We start from the raw sequence: 19,465 nt of genomic DNA on the forward strand, positions 1-19,465 counted from the left end.
AGGCCAAAAGACAGTGCCTGCTCCTCAGAGGGGCCTCTCCCTCTCTCTAATCTACCCACCCTCTTACCTCCCCTGCCCCCTACTGGAATTCCCTTCTGTGTTTTCTATTCCTAGATCCTTCCTCACAGCATCCTATATCCATCTTGGAGGCTCACTATGAGGGCCTCAAGCATTAACTTCAGGACTCTGAAGCAGGTCTTTGGGGGCTGAGGTAGTATCATGCTCGGGTGATGTGAATTTTTCGGAATGGAACAACAAAACAAAGTATGACACCAAAAACTCCTCTTCTTATATTGATGTCTCTAAAAAGAGCTAAAAATGATCCAGCACTTATCATATGCCAGGGACTATTCTAAACACTTTATATAAATTAACTAATTTGTTCCTTATAACAGCCTTCTAAGGTAGGTGCTATCATTTTCTTTTTCTTACAGAGGAAATTGAGACACAGAGTGGCTAACATCACAAAGCTACCTAGGAGGGCTGGGGTTCTAACCAGTGCAGTAGGGTTGCAGCATCATTGTTCTAAACCACTGACCTACACATTCTCACAGGGTGGGCTCTGTCTCTCTCTACCCCATCTTCCCAAAGATGCATTTCCCATCAGAGGTGAGGAGGAGAAAGAAGAGAGTTAGAGGAACAGCTATCCTGCCACAAAAATATAAATGTTATGCATACATCCCTGAAAAGAGATGGTGAAAGTGGGAAGAGAAAACCAGGCAGTTGAGGAAAGGGCCTGAAAATGTTTATATTAGGGAGTAAGGAAAAGAAGGGTGATGAATAGAGGAAAGAGAACAAAGAATATAAGGCTGATGAATAAAGGAGAAGATGGGTGAGGTAGTGTTTCAGAAGTCAAGCACTTCAAGGAGGAGATATCCACAGTATCAAGTCTCTTCAATTCGGGGAAGAAAATTAAGTTCATACTTAACTTCAGAAAAGTGCTTCAATAGAGAACTTAGAAGCAGATTACTAGCAAAATGAGGGAGGAAGTATAAGCTGAAGGTACAGACAGTCTCTTTCACACATTTGACAGCAAACAGAAGTAGGCAAGTAGCGTGGTTGCTAGAGAAGACAGCAAGGTAAAGGGAAACATTTGCTTAATTTGGGAGACCTGTAAATATTGAAAGGTAGAATACAGGAAGCAAAAGGGGTGGGAGGAGAGTGAAGATGTGGGAAGGGAGAGAATAATGACCGGTGCAAACACCCTTCGAAGTTGAGCTGAGACCAAATAGAGCTAAAAAAGTGGTTTTTAAGCTGGGATGCATAAAGGAGTCATTTGGGAGCCTTCAAAACAGTCAAGGCCTGGATCCCACCTCCAGAGCTTCTGATTTAATTGGTCTGGGGGTGCCTGGGCAACAAAACATGTAATATTTCCTAATTGATTCTAACAGGCAGTCAAGTTTGGGAATTGCTGATCCAGGACTCAGAGACTACATCTTCTTTGAGTCTGAAAATAAGAACCAAGAAAACGATGTAAAGATAGATCATTTGAATTGAAGACAAGTTTAATTGACGAAACTCACACATGTTGACTTGGATCGTCTCAGTAAAAAAAAAAAAAAAAAAAAAAAATTAAACAGGTGGTCTGATCATCTGTGGAGAGGGAAGAAGGAAGTTTGCAGACAGAGGCTCCTCAAATAGCCACTATGAGGGGAACACAGGAGAGGCTCCCGTAGCAAAGGAGTGATAGACAATATGGGATAGTGATGATGTTGTGCCTGGGTCTTGGTTGAGGCAGGACTTCACACAGATTGGTCTTCTTAAAGCTGGGCTTCATAGACTGATGGAGATGTGCAGAAAGTTGATGGAGGGTGATCCATGGGCTCAGGAAGGTCAAAAGAAGAGGAAGTCAGTTGATGATGGAATCCAGTGTTGGGCTGTGGTTGGTTAGGAAACAAGTCGAGCAGATTTGGAGAGTGGGAGAGAAGACCAGTAAGGTTGTGGGTAGAGAAAGGAACATTCACAACTGAGATCCCAGTTGGAAAATAATCCTTCAGGATCTATAACTCTTAGGGCACATTAAAAATATTAAAAATGCACGTATCACGTGACCTCTAAAGTTCAAGGAAGTTTGGTGAAATGAACAGTAGACACAGATTCTCAGATCAGTCATTAGACAGAGCTCTGCCAACAACCAGTCCCTCTGTCCATCTTCAGGGCTCAGTGTACACTAGGAAGAGGCTTGCTGAGATAAATTCTCAGAACTTGTGTACCTGAATCACTACATCAGCTTGTCAGGTTGCTTAGCTACACACATCACGCACCTATAAAAATATCTTTCCTTACCATGAGTTTCTTCCTGTGACTTCCCCCACCTCGAACATTTTTTTTATGTCTCCTCTCTCCTCCATACTCCCATCCCCGAAATGGCTGTAGCAATCTTGATATTAGAAGCAGGCACCTTAAGGGGAAAAACCTCAAGGTTCCCATTTGTTTTCTAGCATTAAACTAGCAAAAGAATTTACCGGTAATCTGTTTAAAGAGGTGGAGCCTTATTAAAATCAAAAACAAATGGCTCATGAGAAAGCTTTTGTGCACTTAAGTATAACTCCTTATTTGTGTCAGCCAAAAGTTGTACTGACTTATATTGTCCTGAATTTTAACCAAATTCCAGTATCACATCATCATTACCAGTTTCACAATTTGTACCCTAGAGTTTTCTTCTTCCTTTTTTCTTTTACTGAAAAGTTGAGTTTAAGGTAAAACTTCAACCTGCAAAGTGAGCAGGGCTATCTAGCCCTCTCTCAGCTGACTTGCTTGTTTCATTTGAAATGAAACTCACTTTTGCTCTTACTACTCCCTCCTTCTCTCCTCTCCCTTACTCTCATCTACTTCCTGGAAATGTCATTCAGGTCAGAGCTCTCATATGCAACATGAGATGGTTCTTATCTTCCAGACCAGGTGCCGAAGCATTTGGGACTACACAGTACGGTGACTGTAATGTTTAGACACAGGTGTGTGAGGGAGAAGAGTCTAATGACAGAATCTTCTATTTAATGCAGACTCTACAGAAATTTTGAGTTGCTTAGATACCAGTGAGTTGTATATAAGAGTAGAATATATATATGTGTGTATATGTATACACACACACACACACACACATGCATACATACGTATATATACATGCATATCTCCATCACAGCAATTTGCAAATGAAATCTACTGAAATGCAAAGAAAACCTTATTTAAAAGTTACACTATTACTAACAGTAACCATCATGATGATTTATACTATTCAGTACACTTCCACATACATTTAGTATATGTTCTTCCTAGTAATCCTCAGAACTGTGCAGGAGGTGGTTGAACATTCGTTCATTCAAGTCAACCGTCCTATCTCGTGAGGGGGCAAAAGTCCAAACAGCCCCTTTGAGCCAAATGGACGGGGAATTTGAGCAAAGGCCAGGTATTTACAGAGGCTGATTGCATCCTGGGACTCAGAGGTCAAGAAGTGACATGCAAGGCACTCAGGAGTTTCTATCATAATTTAGGCAAATGATTCGCACTAGAGTGAACAGCACAAGATTTACAGAAACCTGACAGCTGGGCAGGGAGGATGCTAATTGAGAGCCGAGCCACCAGGTGGGCATCCCTGGGATTCATGACTGACAGCTTGCCGGAGCAACAGATCCTCACCTTGTCAAGGGAAAAGTATTCATGTTCAACAGCAACATATCTTGGGGACTCCCTCCCCCCATGCTAATAGTTGTCCTCTTTGTATCTGTTAATTGAGAAATACATAATGATCAAAATCAACCAGGAGTCACTAAAGCGTTGAAATGGATTTATACTTCACTGATTCCAGCAGTACCGTGCCAGTTTTCAATGTATTGCCTCTCAGTTCCAAATTCCTTCCATAACTGCTCTGCGTACGTGAACTGTAACCTTTATGCATTTCTCCTTGACAGTGAGCACAATGCTAAACTTTGTTAGTGAGGGCTTGAGCTGGAATAACATTGCTGGGGGTGGGGGGTCTTCCCGTCCTGGCTCTGGTGTGCTCAGTTCTGCTGCTTCTTGTTCCTGTTGCCTGATTGGCCTGTGGTGCCACGTGTGCCCCTGCCACATGCCCAGAGATACAGTTCCCCAGACACTATTCAGCCCCAGCCTGGGCTGTGACCTCCTTTGCACAGCCCTCCAATGTGGGCATTGCGTGCTCTGGGCCTCACAATGTCCACAGAGGCAACCTGGCTCCCTCCATGCACCTGCCAACCAGCTGCAGCTTGCCTATGTGCCAGAGGATTGCTCCCACTGTCTTCCCAACACATGCACCAAGCATTCCAGGTCTTACACTGTCTTAGTCAGTTCAGGCTGCTATAACAGAATACACAGACTGGGTGCCTTAAACAACAAACATTTATTTTTCCCAGCTCTAGAGGTTGGAAGTCTGAGATCAGGGTGCCCATGTGGTCAGATTCTTAGTGAAGTACTTCCTCCTAGTTTATGGGTATCTAGTCTTCTGGCAGAGAAGAGAAAGAGAGGGAAAAAGAACTAGCTGTCTTCCTCTTTAAGGGTGCTAATCCCATCATGGGGCCCCACCCTCATGACCTAATTACCTCCCAAAGGCCTCACCTCCAAATACCATCATATTTGGGCTTCAACATATGAATAGGGTGGGGGGGGGTAAACATTCAGTTCACAGCATGCACCTTCCCCACTCCTTTGCAAGCCCGCCCCCCAGCCTGTTCCCAGGCCCTGATTGGAGATTGCTCCCCGCTTGCCCAGGAGCTATGGACCAGCTCTGGTCCCAGCAAACAGTCGTCTTCTCCGACATCCAGTGGGCTACAAACACACCTTCTCCAGCAAGGCCTGAATCCCTCCTTCCAAGTTGTCCTCTCATGGGTACTTCCTCCGTCCTAGGATGCCCTTTAAAGTTCTTTTTACATCTTTATAGTTACTCTTCTATCATAGTTTGATGACTCTTTATGTTAAACACCCCCTGCTTTACATTACTGTGTGGTTTTTGTGTCTTGATTGAACCAAGATTGATACAAGTTCATTTGGAAAAGTAACAACACATATTTGTACGAGTTAGTCAATCTACAGACAATAGTTGCAATGTAAAAGAATTAACTTTCTTACAACTGCTACCTGAAATCTTCCAGGTATCCACAGTCACCAGGTTGGGAAACCCTGGGCTAGAACTGGACAGATGGGCAGGAACAAAAGCAGAATCCCTGACATGGAAATGGAGCTGTTCAGGGAATGAGATGCATGGCCTGGGGTAGGGGGTGGGGCAACTGTGAGTGTTAGGGAACCATGCTGATTCTTGTGGTCAGCCTTGCCTCCTCTTCTTTATTGAGAATCTATGAATATCACAAAGACGAAATCTGTCTTGGATTGAAGGGGTGGGGAGAAGGGAACTGAGCCCATTCTAGGTCAGGATGGGTTCAGATGCTGGACTGGGATGGAACATGCAGGTAGGAGAGGAGAGGCAACAGCAAACCCAAGAGTGAAGATCTGAGATAGGCCCGGGAAACGAAGGGCAGATGACACCAGCATTTATCAAGCACCTGTTTGACAGGTGAGGCTATAAAGCAGGGGGTACCAAGTGAACTGCTGGAGAGCACTCAGTTTACAGGTGAAACATGCATGATTGGAAAACAGGTCCTCTGACTCCGAAATAGGTTCCTCTTTATCACGCTGCCAATCCTATCAGAGCTTACTATTGGGAGCAGAATAGAAGGTTTCCATTATTTTCAGTGATCTGGAACAGATTAAACAGCATAGAAATCATCTTTTTTTGGAAGGTATTTATGGAATTAATCTTTCAAAATATCCAAATCTGGCTTTAGGAGGATTACATTTTAGGAAATATTTTAAATTCCTCTTTGGTTTTCCACCTAATTGGTTTCTTTTGTTATTTTTTTGCTTTTTTTTTTTAAGTCATTCCTTGAGTCAATTTTGGTAATTTAAAATTCCTGCAAAAGAATACTGATTTTATCTAAATATTCAATTTCTTTGCTTAATGTTATAAATACTATTTACTGCCTAAGTATCCTCTATATCTGTGGTTAAAACCCATTTCCCACATCAAATGGTGTTACTGTTTTCCTCCTTTTCTTCATGGTCACAGATACCAGGGATCTTTTCATAGAACCACCTCCATATTTTCCATGCCATTCCATTCCGCTGCTTGCTTGCTTTCTTTTTCTTTCATTCTTTCTTTCTTCTTTCTTTCTTTTTTTAATTTGATAGTAGGAGTGTTACAGGGAATCTCAGGTGCAGAGATAAGAGTTAATCATACTTCCTTCTTTATGACTCATTTTTACAATTGCTCTGTACAAGACTCTCTATTTCAATTCTTTTATTTATTTTTTTACTTTACTGTAATCCCTACCCCCATTCCTTTCTCCTAAATAGACTTCTTCCAGTTCTTGGATCAGTGTGTTTTCTAGAAAAACATAATATCTTTTTTATTTATTTCACTCTGTAATTTTTAAACCTATCCATATTGTATGCTTATATTAGTTTCTTATTGCTGCCATAACAAATTATCTCAAATTCAGAAGCTTAAAACAACAAAAGTTCTTATCGTATGGTTCTGGTGATCAGAAGTTCAAAGTTAATATCAACTACCACCTTAAGTCACTGGGCTAACGTCAAAGCGTTGCCAGGGTTGGTTTTTTCAAAGGCTCTGAGGGAAGAATCTTGTGTCCTTGACTTTTTCGGCTTCCAGAGGCCACCTGCATTCCTGGGCTCATGACCCCTTCCTTACTTCATGCCAGCTTCTTGCTTCCTTCATTACATCTCCTACTCCTGTGATCCTACTGCCTTCCTCTGTTAAGGACTCCTGTTATTGCACTGGGCCCACCTGGGTAATCCAGGATACTCTTCCCCCACCTCAAGACCCTTAACATTACTTAATCACATCTGCACGGGTTCTGGGGATTAGAACGTGGCCATCCTTAGAGGACCATTATTCAGCCTACAACAGTCCTCATCTAATTCATCTCTTCTAACAGGTGTGTAGTATTCCATGTCATATATGCACCATCCTTAACTTATCCATGCCCCTAGGGATGGACACCTGCTAACATGGACATCTCTTCAATGAATATCCTCTAACACATCCCCTTAAGAATCTGTGTGAGACTTTCTCAATGCTATACAGAAGGAAAATGAGGGGTGGGAGGAGCTGATACAAATTACCAACCATCTGGAAGGGTACAAGGGCCTAGTGTGATATCAGTACAAATCCCATGTAAAGGTGTTTGCGGAAGTCCACCCTTGATAGGAGACCCGAAAACAATTTTCCCTAAAGGGCCAAAATTCCATGCCATAGCCCTGAGTTATACCCAGAAATGTTGCTAATTGCAGTATGTAGACAGGCCATTTCTCCAATATGTCTAGGTTGCTCTCCACCTGCAGTGCAAGGAGGTTCTTATTTCCCACACATCCCTGCTAACATGGTAATATCTGCGTATAGTCAGGCCATTCAAGATGGCTGTTCTCTTGCTCTCTGTACATCTCCTGCTCAACTGGCCCTGCTTGACACACATGACTATCCAATACTCTTTTATTTTTTTTTTTCCCCTGGCCGCGCCATGCAGCATGCGGGATCTTAGCTCCGCAACCAGGGAACGAACCCTCACGCCCTGAATTGGAAGTGCGGAGTCTTAACCACCGGACCGCCAATACGCTTGATTACAGGGCTTAATTAGTCACTGCCTACATGCTTGCCCCTGCCCCAGCTGCTGGTTTCCCTGGTAATTGATGGGCCAATCAGATGTCAATTCCGCCTATAAATGGTAGCCTCCTTCTCCCCCAGATAGTGCAAATGGTTGCCATGTCCTGCCTGGCGGTCTGCCGTTCACAGTGGGATGTCGCAGGACCCTTCTGCTTCAGACCGGTAAGACCCTTGTCCAATGAACTGTTGCTGTCTTTGTCGCCGTCTCTGGTCTCCTTCTTCAGTCTCAAGGCTGGGCAACTATAAGGCGTGCAAGCCTGCGGGGTGCGGCCCAACAACCTGATTTTCTAATTATTTACTTTTCTTAAGGGAGCTAATGTTTTCTCATTATTTTCATCAAGTTCCTATCGTGAGGTTAACCGTCTGTTGATATGCTTGTTATCCATTCTGCTTTCTATTTCTAGGAATCTTTACTCGTTTTCTTCCAGGGTATTTCATTTGTGGTGGTGGTTGATGTTGCTGTTTTTATCCATTTGCAGGAATTCCTTGTGTTTTCTAGATTTATTACTTGTCAGTTATAAATATTGCAAATACCTTCTCTCAATATACTGTGCATCTCAGCTTTTCTATGTTGCCTTTTATTTAGCAGGAGTCTTTAATTTTGACATAGTCAAGCTCATTAGCTTTTTACCTTAGAGTATGAGTACTTGCCTTCTAACTCACTAATTTCTACATTTATTTTCATTTCTTCCTTTCCCTTGTTTTTTGTTTACTCTGTCTTTTTTTCTCGAGTATCTTGAGCTAAATGTCTACATAATTTTCATCTTTCAGTTTTTTAATTTAATCAGTGGATATTAGTTAATATTCCTTTGGTGAGAGATGTTTTTGAACTTGACAAATTTTCAAGTAAATTTTTAATGTATTTTGCTTCAATCTTTAACCAAAATATTTTTCTGCTTTGAGCTATTTCCCATCCAGTACTTTGTAGATGTTAGGTGCATTCACAAAAAAGGTATATTTTATTATAGCTGGACTAAATTAAATATATTACTGGAAATTGCAGTCTGCATGTCATAAAGAGGAAAAGTAAGGTATCCATTAGCAAGTGAAAAGAAACTGCAAGCGCAAACCAAGCCCAGCCCTTCCTATCTTAATTTCCTTCTCTCAGCTGTTAAATTTTAAAACTTGGGATTGTTTTGAGATGTTGATTTTTACTTTACTTGTTTGTATGACGATGGTGATTTGCTGGAACACTTGAAATGCTTTGTTATGGAAACAGTAAGATTAGAAAGGGAAATTGAAAGTCATTTTGTCAGTTCATTATTATCATACAATTTTTTAATTATTGCAATGAGGATAAACTAATTTATACAGAACCTATATTTTCAGCCAGTGCAGCATATACAAACTGCAACTTTAGAAAGCAAAAGAAATATAGAAGCTGAACTATATTTTATTCACTTGTTCAACAAATGTTAAAGGCCTACCACGTGACACTGTTCTGAACACTGGGAATACAGCAGTTAACAGGGTAGACTAGATCCGCAGTCTAATGGAGCTTTTGAGTGAGAGAGGCTGTGATAAAGAAATAAACAAGGTAATTTTAATACAGGTATTTCCCAGGAAAAAGATAAAACATGATGGCATATGAGCCAATAACTTACCTGATAAGAAGCAGGCACCCATCCACATGGAGGTCACCTCGTGGAACATCTGGGTGGAGCCACAGCAAATGCATATGAGCCCAACGACGCCCTTCTCTTCTTCCTCCAAAATGCAGCAAGAATCAGGCTTATTAGCGTGGACAGCTAGAAATGAGAGAAACTGTTCCACATGCCTGTTCATCACAAAATTCATCGCACAAACAGGATTGAGTGTTACACTCTTCTCTTGTGATGAGACATGCAACAGGGAGAAGTCATCCTTTTGCAGGAAGGCTAATCTTGGAAAAATGTTTATGGATTGTTTTCTTGGAGAAGAGTGGGGAGAAATAGGTTCAGATATCCATAAGGATAGACTTCTCAGCCAGTAACCACCATTTCACAGGGAAGTCAGAAGGGTAACCACAGCCCAGCTCTCAACACACAAATTCAAACATCCCAATTCAGCATGTTTCTTCCACCCCAAACTTTTCATCCAACCAGAGGAGTTCCTTCTCAGTCCTTCCCCCTCCAATTTCCATCCCAGGTAGCTCTAGGCTTTCACATTCCAGGATATTTCCCCAGGCATCTATATCTCTTCTGTTTCTTACCAGAACAATTTATATCCACCCTATCCAACATCCTCTTAACTCCTAGGCTTACATCGAGACCTCAGCAAAAGAGACGGCCCCTTCAGATACTAAGGCCACCCATTAGAAGGCAATGACAAGGACTTCCCTGGTGGTCCAGTGGTTAAGACTCTGCTTCCACTGCAATGGCTGTGGGTCTGATCCCTGGTTGGGGAACTAGGATCCTGCATACCACGTGGTGTGGCCAAAAAAAAAAAAAAAAAACACAGGCAGTGACAAGTTATAAATGAGACCAAGACCCCTTTAAAATTCTGTCTCCTATTGTGATTTGGCATTCTACCATTTTCAATAACAATTGTTTTGTGTTGTGTGTTGTATGTGTTGTTCAGGTTTTAGAAGCTACATAACCAGCATGTATTACAGTAACTTCATGGTACTGACAAGCGTCTGTACAAATTTCGTTAACTGAACTGGTTCTGAAGCTGATTCATTGTGGCTTTCCTTGACTGACCTTATAAATTACTTAATTTCAACATATAGTCTGTCTCACGGTGCTTCCTAATTTCTTAAGACAACTAGTCTGAAGATAAGATGGAAAAGAAGACCATATTTACAGTAGCATCTAAAAAGATAAAATACCTAGAAAAAGATGTTTTAAATGTGCAACTTCATGTGAGGAAAATTGTAAAGCCCTCCTGAAGAACCTAACAATAGACTTTGCAGGGGTTCAGAGCATACCACCCTAAAATATGCCACTCTGATGTAAGGATTATTCTGAACTAAAGGCAATTGAAAAGAAGCAGACACACACACACACACACACACACACAAAACATTTCTGCCCTTTTTTTTTTGCGGTACACGTGCCTCTCACTGTTGTGGCCTCTCCCGCTGCGGAGCACAGGCTCCGGACGCGCAGGCTCAGCGGCCATGGCTCACCGGCCCAGCCGCTCCGCGGCATGTGGGATCTTCCCAGACCGGGGCACAAACCCGTGTCCCTTGTATCGGCAGGCGGACTCTCAACCACTGCGCCTCTAGGGAACCCCAGGGCAGGACAATTCTTAATCAACAGAGACAACTTTAGACTCTTATCAGCCCAGAGAAATCTACATAACAAATCTTACTAACTAGTCCTCATCTTCCATTGGTTTCACACATGTATCTACCTTCCCACAGTTTACAAGCCCTTAAAAACCTAAACCCCTTATCCTTTGTCTTGTCACTTCTTAACAAATGTATTGTTCTTTTGCTAAGATACTATGTAAGCCCCAGTTCTAACCACCCCTTCGAGTTATTCATCACTGATGAGTACAGCATGTGTTAATAAAGCGTTTTTTCGGGCTTCCCTGGTGGCGCAGTGGTTGAGAGTCTGCCTGCTAATGCAGGGGACACGGGTTCGAGCCCCGGTCTGGGAGGATCCCACATGCCGCGGAGCAACTAGGCCCGTGAGCCACAACTACTGAGCCTGCGCGTCTGGAGCCTGTGCTCCACAACAAGAGAGGCCACGATAGTGAGAGGCCCGCGCACCACGATGAAAAGTGGCCCCCGCTTGCCACAACTAGAGAAAGCCCTCGCACAGAAACGAAGACCCAACGCAGCAAAAATAAATAAATTAATTACTAAACTCCTACCCCCAACATCTTCTTAAAACTAATAATAATAATTGGAAGAAATCTTATAACTACATCAGCCACCTAGAAATTCAAGAACTTCCTCAAATATTAAAAATAAATAAATAAAAAATAAAGTGTTTTTTCTCTTGTTAGTCTTTTGTCGGTCTCATTGCAGGGCCCCAGCTGAAGAACCTGGCAGTTAGAGGGGAGTAGTTTTTCCTCCCCTAGAACTTCAACGTATATAAAGACATATCTTAGATATCATGGATAGAAAGACTCAATAAGGAAGAGGTGCCAGTTCTCCCAAAGTTAACTTCTAAATATGGCGTTATCTGCCCCAAATAACACCATAAAGTTCATGTGGAAAAATAAATTTAAATAGCTAGATAAACTAAAAGAAGAAAGAATGTGGGAGATTCAGTTTACCAGATATTAAAACTCACCACAGAGTCTTAATAACTACATGTCTGGTTGGTACATAAATAGACCCGTAGATTTGAAGAAAATTTTAAAAGTAGACACACATTCAGTAATATAGTGTATGATAAAGATGACATCTATATCAATAGAAAAAAGATGGCTCTTTAAATTAATGGGACAACTTGTCCACCTAAAGAAAAGATAAAATAAAATTGGATCTATACCTCACATTATACATAGGGATAAACCTTCAATTAGAGCAAGTATTTAAAAGTATAATGAAGTTTTTAAAAATCACAGAAGACAACGTAAGTGAATTCCTTGCTAACCTTGGAGTAGGGAAGTCCCTTATATGACTGAAAATTCATGTCATAAAATCAAAGACGATAAACTACATATGTATTTTAAAATCCATTAGCATGACAAATACACCATAAGCAAAGTAAATGACAAAATAGTAAGCTGGAAAAAAATTGCAAATCCTATAAATGACTAATACTGTTCTCCTGAATAGATACTGAACTCCTAAGGAGCTCCCAGGAATAAAGAAGATTAGGAAGAACCCAACAGAAAAACAGGCAAAGCACATGAACAGACATTTCATAGAAAAATATTCATAGCCAAATGGAATACAAATTAATATGAGAAATACAAATAAAAATGCCATTACTTTACCATGAAGAGAAAAATGGCGCAGGCCCTGTGCAGGGGACTCTGGCACTACTTGCCAACATGACAGGTTCTGTGATCCTTAGACCTGGCAATCCCACGCCTAAGCATCTTTCTTACAGTTACATCTGCACACATAGTAAATGAAAACGTGCAAGGCTACTTATTGTGACGGAGTTTGGATAGGACCCAAATAAAACATGGCATATTTACAAAATCAATCCTATGCAGCTGTAAAAAAATAATGAGCAACTTTTCTGCACTGATGTACAGAGGCATTTGGGCTGTCCTGTTAAGCAGAGAAAACAGCATGCAAAACTCAATACGACGTGGGCTGCATTTTTGTGTAATAAAATGAGGAGGATGGGTAACAGTATATTCTATCTGCGTATGTAAAAAGACCTGTTGGAAAGGTAAATACGCCAACAAACCAAAAGTAGTACAAAGAGTGGGAAGTGAGAGAGGGTAGGACAGATGGGAAGGGACAGATGTGAAGTGGACTTCTTTGTGTGTACCTTCTATATCATTTTGATTTTGAACAGTCTAAATGTATTAGCAACTTGGAAAAAAATAGTGTTATTTGAAACAAGAGGGTTTTTCATTGCAAATGAGACAGTTCTTTAGTTTCCATACTTTACAACATGACTTTTCAGCTGTTTTTTTCTTTATGGCAAGAGTCATGGTGGATAATTACACTTAATCTCAAAATATCCCCCTCCCTACACACTCATGCTGTATCCCCGCCAGTCTCTCCTCCTGCCCACCATGTCCCCACTCAATCGATGAGGGCCTTCACCTCCCAGCCTCTGACGCCAGCTGTGTTCACTCCTTCATCAGATTTGTGTTCAGTTTGCAGCAAGCTGGGTCCAAAGCATTAAAAGCCGTCACTCCCATATATGTCCATGATATGATGAAAAAGAAAAGAAAGCTTCAGTGTAACCAAAATACATTGACAGTGACTTAGAATAAAATTGTGAAGTGAGGATTGTCCTTGATTCACTTCTCTCTCCCATTCTAAGGACCACCTGCCACACTGCGCTGTCTTCTTCCCTGGGATGCTCAGCTCCCACCTGGTACCCAGCGCCTTCCCGTGAAGAAGAGCTCCAATGGGTTGAGCCCCACATAAGGTAGCTGTTATTTATCATGTACTCATTTATTCTCTCCCTACCTTATTCCAGCTAGTGCTTTAGAAAGATGGTAGGATTACTTTCCACTTTTTTATGGAAATAGAACCTGAGGCCCGGAGAACTAAGTAAATTCCCATTATCCCAAGAACTTCAAGTAGCAAAATCAGGACTGGAATCTAGGTACACCTCATGCCTAAACTTGCCTCTCTTGCCTGACCTGTATACACACTATCCCTGTGTCTTCCTCATGGAGCAAGGAAGATTTCTCTCTCTCTCCCTCTGTCCTGTCCAATATTCCTAGGGAGCTATCGCTGTGGAAATCAATCTGATAAATTAAATGTGCTCTAATGATAAGGGCCAATAAGGGTTAATAATAGCCTGTCATACATAATAGCTAAGGTTTATTGAGCACTTACTGTGGGCTAGTTAGTCACTGAGCAAAATGCTTTATTTATGCAACATTATAATCTTTACTAGATTTTTAAGAAGTGGACATTACTATTCCCTTCATTTTACAGATGAAGACATTTAGACTTAGAGGACAGGGACGTTCCCAGATTATTGTTAAGAAGTGGCAGAGCCTGGATGGGACCAGATAGGACATTTTGAAACTGGGTGCTTGGCCATCGCACAGGTCTGCCTCTCTCGTTCATCCCTCCAGAGACACTTGTAACTGAAGGAAACAGTCTTGGCTGAAGCACAGATTTAATCGCAAGAAATAAATCTGAAATAGTGACCTCCTAATGTCCAGCTGGGAGATACTTGATACATGAAGGAGCTTTCTTAAGGACTTTCCCAGCTCTTCCAAATATGCATACTTCCTCTGTAGGCCAGTCTTGGCTCCCCTGAAATCAACCCAAGTTGAGTTTTTATACTGAATCAAAATAAGACTATGTTTCTCCTTAGGTCTCAAGGGATTCGTGGTATATGCTTCCAAAGAAATCACATCCACAACTCAACAAGTTGCATCCCTACAACATCTGGCCAGTCGGCAGCTTCCAGGGCCAGTTACTCTAATTTTTCAGCCCCAAACCCTTTCTTCCAGCTCTAAGTGTATTCTCCCTTAGTCAGAGAGGGAAGGCGGAAACGCATTCCCAGGCAAGCATTTTCTCAAGAATGTTCCGGGGAACTTTATGTCCATAAGATGCTTTGTCCCCTCCCCAAAGTGCGAGTTAAGCCGTTTGGGAACGATGGACCTGCACCATACATGCATTTTTTCTCACTGGAATTAAACTACACTTACCTCACACACAAAAAAAGGAAGGAGTGGTGGGAGAATCCTTTATATCCTCTATTTCTCTTCCTCCATTTCAAACTAGACTTGGTCTCCACCATCAAAAGAATAGAGAGGGGCTTCCCTGGTGGCACAGTGGTTGAGAGTCCGCCTGCCGATGCAGGGGGCGCGGGTTTGTGCCCGGGTCCGGGAGGATCCCGCATGCCGTGGAGCGGCTGGGCTCGTGGGCCATGGCCGCTGGGCCTGCGCGTCCAGGGCCTGTGCTCCGCAACAGGAGAGGCCACAACAGTGAGAGGCCCACATACTGCAAAAAAAAAGAATAGAGAGAATAGAGAAACAAAGACATTAATTCTCTACTGTTGTGATTCCATAAGCCCAGCAATATTGTTAAAGGTAGTTTCCCTCCTTACAAGCAACTACTGTTATTTGAAGGGTCATTGTGACTGTATACTGTTTTTTGCCTTTTTCAAGTCTCTTTAGAACAAACCATTCTCCTGTATGGTTTTATTGTTTATATATCACCTATATATAAACACATCATCTACGGCTGCTTTCATGGTACAACAATAGAGTTGAGTAATTGGGACAGACACCATATGGCTCACAAAGCCAAAAATATTTACTATCTGGCCCTTCACCCAAAAAAGTTGACCAACCCCTGCTTTAGAACTTCACTGCCTGCAAGACATAACCCCACTCTAGTGGTTAAGGCTTTTATGCTGGAGTCAAAGCAAGAATTCCAACGAGAATTCAGTGCCGCAGGTTTGTTGGTCGTGCTCTTAGCCAAGTTTCTTAACTTCTTCTAAACGTCAGCTTCTTTATCTATAGAACAATATCTGTAAGAACAGCACCGGCTCCTGGGGTTGTAAGGATTTCGTGAACTACCCACCACATGTAGACACAAACTATAGTACTTGACACGAAGCAAGTCCTCTAAAGGTATTAGCTATTATTATCAATATTATGGTTGATATGATTATTGATATTCTGGTTAAGATTTACAGGCCTGTGAGCATAATTAAGAATCTGAGAAGAATTTTAGGAATAGAAAATTTTTCTTTGTTTACCATTTCTCAGATTTCTATGACCAGAGAGTGCCTTGTCAGAGACAATGCCCGACCTTAAGGCATTCGTACGAAGAGTCTGTCCTCCTTCAGGTCCTGCCTCTCCTCCCTTACATCTCTCACCTCTCACTCTTTTTCCTTCTGTGGTCTGGATCTACCTGTGAAGTGCTTAATGCTTCAAACCTCAGCGTTTCCTCACCCCTCATTTCCAGCAAACTGTACTTATCCTGCCACTCCATTCGTTGGGGATCCAGCTCTCAGCTAATTGAAAGCCAGCCAGTGCGATAGATGAGCTGGTCCTTGCTAACATATTAGTGTCTGAGGATGTTACCTCTTTGCATTCTAATGGGGCCTTTGGACATGTAATGCCTTGCCCAAAGCAATCATTCTAATCAATCTGGGAACTTCAGGCACTGGGACAGTCAGCTAAGGAAGAGATGTTAGGGCAAGGAACCATTTGGCACTCTTCCAATTCACAGTGTATACCTGTTGTCTATAAATAAAATGAGTCTAGGATAATTGCCAAAGGAATACTTGGGCATTTGTTCTGGTTAGGGCAGCTAGGGAAGAGATCGGGAAACAAACACTCATCCTCACACAGATGCTAATGACACTTCACCAAGCCTCCCTGAACTGGATCACTGGCTTCATCGTTATCTCACCCATGCTTTTCTCCCCAGCATCATGTTCCATCCTGAGGTTGCAGGCCCTGGAAGGGAGCCAAGATCTGGGATGGGAAGAGGAGACAGCTTCCCTCTGCAGTCAACTCTTGGCGTTCTAGACATAAGAACACCTAATCCAAGCTGGGCTTTCTTCCGGGAATTTGAGCTTTGGTGGTAATCCCAGGTATGGACGTTCCAGAGATGAGGAAACCAAAACTCGGAAAAATTAAGTATCTGCTCAAGTTTCAACAGGCAGTAAAGTGGTAAGTCTTGAATTCAAATTCAAATCTCTTAGACTCCAAAGCCCCTTCTCTGTCTACTACACACACTACCTCTTGAAAAAGACGGTTTTAGCCACCACTGAGAAGTAATGAGGCTCTTTCACCACCTCAAAAATAGAATTTAATAACATAGGCAGAATAAAAAAAAAAGAAAAACAAATAATAACATAGGCACTTCTTTAAAGTGGGCCATGCTCATCCAATTAATTCAACACTTTATTATAAAAATCTTACCCAATTCTTATAGCACGCACTGCTCTAGAATGAGCAAAGAGAATGGACATGCCTGCCTGTCCTGCATCAGAATACTTTATAAGTTCATCTTTCCACATCTGTGCACCTATGCTAGATGGAGACCTCCTTTGCCCCTGGAGCTTCCAGACTCTGAAAGCGCAGCCTGGGCCATATTTTCTTTCCTTCTCTCCTATAGGTGAGCAAGTAAACTATTTCTGTTTACATAAAATTTCTCTTATGTGTCCTTGTTGGATGGGCCTGACCTAGGTTTTTAAAATAACATAGTCTGAAAGAGGGGGATGATAGATATCAAATGATATGGTACTTGTTTTCCACTGGATAGATTTTAAAAAGTGATGTTTTAAAAATCTATTGTTTATAATATGTAAGAAATTACATCCCTTGCCACTGTTTAAGCTTGTGATGACAAATTTCAGAATGTCAAGCTGAAAATATGCATGGCAGTAGTTAGTTTTTCAAGTAATTTTAAGGGATCAAAGTAAAGATGTTTGAAGATCAATACTGTAAGAGGATGGATACCTATGTTAACCCCCAGGACTGGGCAAGGGAACGAGGAGGAGTAGTCAGAGGATTGGCTGGAGGAGGTGGTGGGTAGGAAGTCTTGAAGGGCTAGGAGTAAGGGTGGTCACCACAGTGGAGAGGGGAAGAACTTTCTGGGGAGGGTGGGGGAGGGACCAGTATGTGCCAAGGCTCAAAGACAGGAGAGAGCCTGGCGTATCTGGATATGACTGGCACGCAGTTTCAACATAGGCAAGTGGTAAAAAAATGAGACTCAGAAGGATGGTGGGGATTCACATAAGGAAAAAAAAACCTACCCTAGCAATACCTTTTTATGCACTTCCTTTGTCATGATTCTGGGCTCTGGGTAACGGTTGAAATGGACTTGAGTCCAATGAACCTGGCACTGAATCCCAGCTCCACTCCTCTTACCTGTGAGAAGTTGGACAAATGATCCTCTAGGTCTTTGCTTCAGTATTTGTAAAAAAGAAAATTAAGAGTACTTACCTCATAGAGCTGCTTTTAAAATTAAGTAAGATACACATGTAAAACATGTGGTACAATGTCTGATATATAATAAGCACTAATAAATATTGGCTATTATTTATATTATTATTTCTAAAACTGTACTTAAGTCTGATCCAATCATTCCCCTGCTTAAAATCCTTGGGTTCTTTCCTTTTGCCTTCAGGATAAAAGTCCAAACTCTCTAAAGCTATCTGAAGCTTCCCCCTCCCTGTGTCTCAGTGGCAACACCTACGCAGGTCACTCCCCAGAACCGGAGTGAGAGAAGTAATAAAGTAATATCACCATGAGCAACTTAAGCTGTCACAGATAATGTGGAACTAAAGGACCTAGTGATGCCCTCTAGTCCAGGAAGTCAGGGAATCTATCCCCGCGTTCAGCTCTGTCCCCCACCATCACCCTGCTGTCCCAGCTCTGTCCCCACCACCTCTCTACTGTCCGAGCTCATGCTTCTACAGTGTGGTTAGTGCCTCAGGGTGTCAAATATCTGATGAACCTATATTAAAATGATGCAGAGAAGAGGCAACACACTCCAGTTCTCAAATGTCAAGCCTTTGTGGAGGGATACTCAGTACAGTGAAATTGAGAGAGGGAAGTTAACCAGTGATTTTGAAATATGTGGTGGGAATTGCCCCAATCTAAATATCTTTTAGTTCCTTTTTATCACTTTTTTTCTATTTTATTTTATACTGTTTGAAAGAGAAGTTTCTCGGATGGGAGCGGGAGGCTTGGGAGGGGGGCCATCATCACGGGCTGTATCCTAGTTTTCAGCGCTCCCTCCCCGATGTCTTGTCTCTGCTGGCAGGGAGGAGGTTAGCAGGTTTGTGTCACCAATGGCTAGAAGGCCTGGAAGCTAGCATTTGCAATGTCCTGACTCTGATCACAGCTCTGTGTGTATTCCCTCAGGGGGCAGAACTCATTACTTCTGCCCCAAAAGCCTCATATCTCACCCATGACCCCTAGACTATGACACAAAAAAATGGAGAGATAGAAAACACATTTCAAATACATCTTATATAACTTATCGAAAGAAACGACTATCTGATTAACTGAGACAGGTAAGGGAAAAAGAGATATCTAGGAAAATTCCCATACCTCTAGCTTCCATGACTAAGTGGATGGCTATACCATTCACTGAGATAGGAGTTACGAGTTAAGGGTTTTAACTTATAAGCTTTAGGTCCCCGTGAGATGGTTAAATGGAGATGGTCAGTAGGCAGCTAGGTCTACGGGTCTGAAGACCAACGTGAGATCAGGGCT

The 19,465-nt window shown here is 42.1% G+C and overlaps 1 long non-coding RNA gene across 1 annotated transcript; it reads left to right on the plus strand.

The window, feature by feature from the left end:
• The first annotated feature begins 7,800 nt into the window (after positions 1-7,800).
• Positions 7,801-17,396, plus strand: LOC307195062. The gene is made up of 3 exons (XR_013830708.1): positions 7,801-7,849; positions 13,579-13,686; positions 16,665-17,396. It is a non-coding gene; the product is annotated as an uncharacterized lncRNA (long non-coding RNA).
• The last annotated feature ends 2,069 nt before the right edge of the window (positions 17,397-19,465 follow it).

This window comes from Stenella coeruleoalba (assembly GCF_951394435.1).
Source record: "Stenella coeruleoalba genome assembly, chromosome: 12".
In the NCBI taxonomy this organism is placed as follows: domain Eukaryota; kingdom Metazoa; phylum Chordata; class Mammalia; order Artiodactyla; family Delphinidae; genus Stenella; species Stenella coeruleoalba.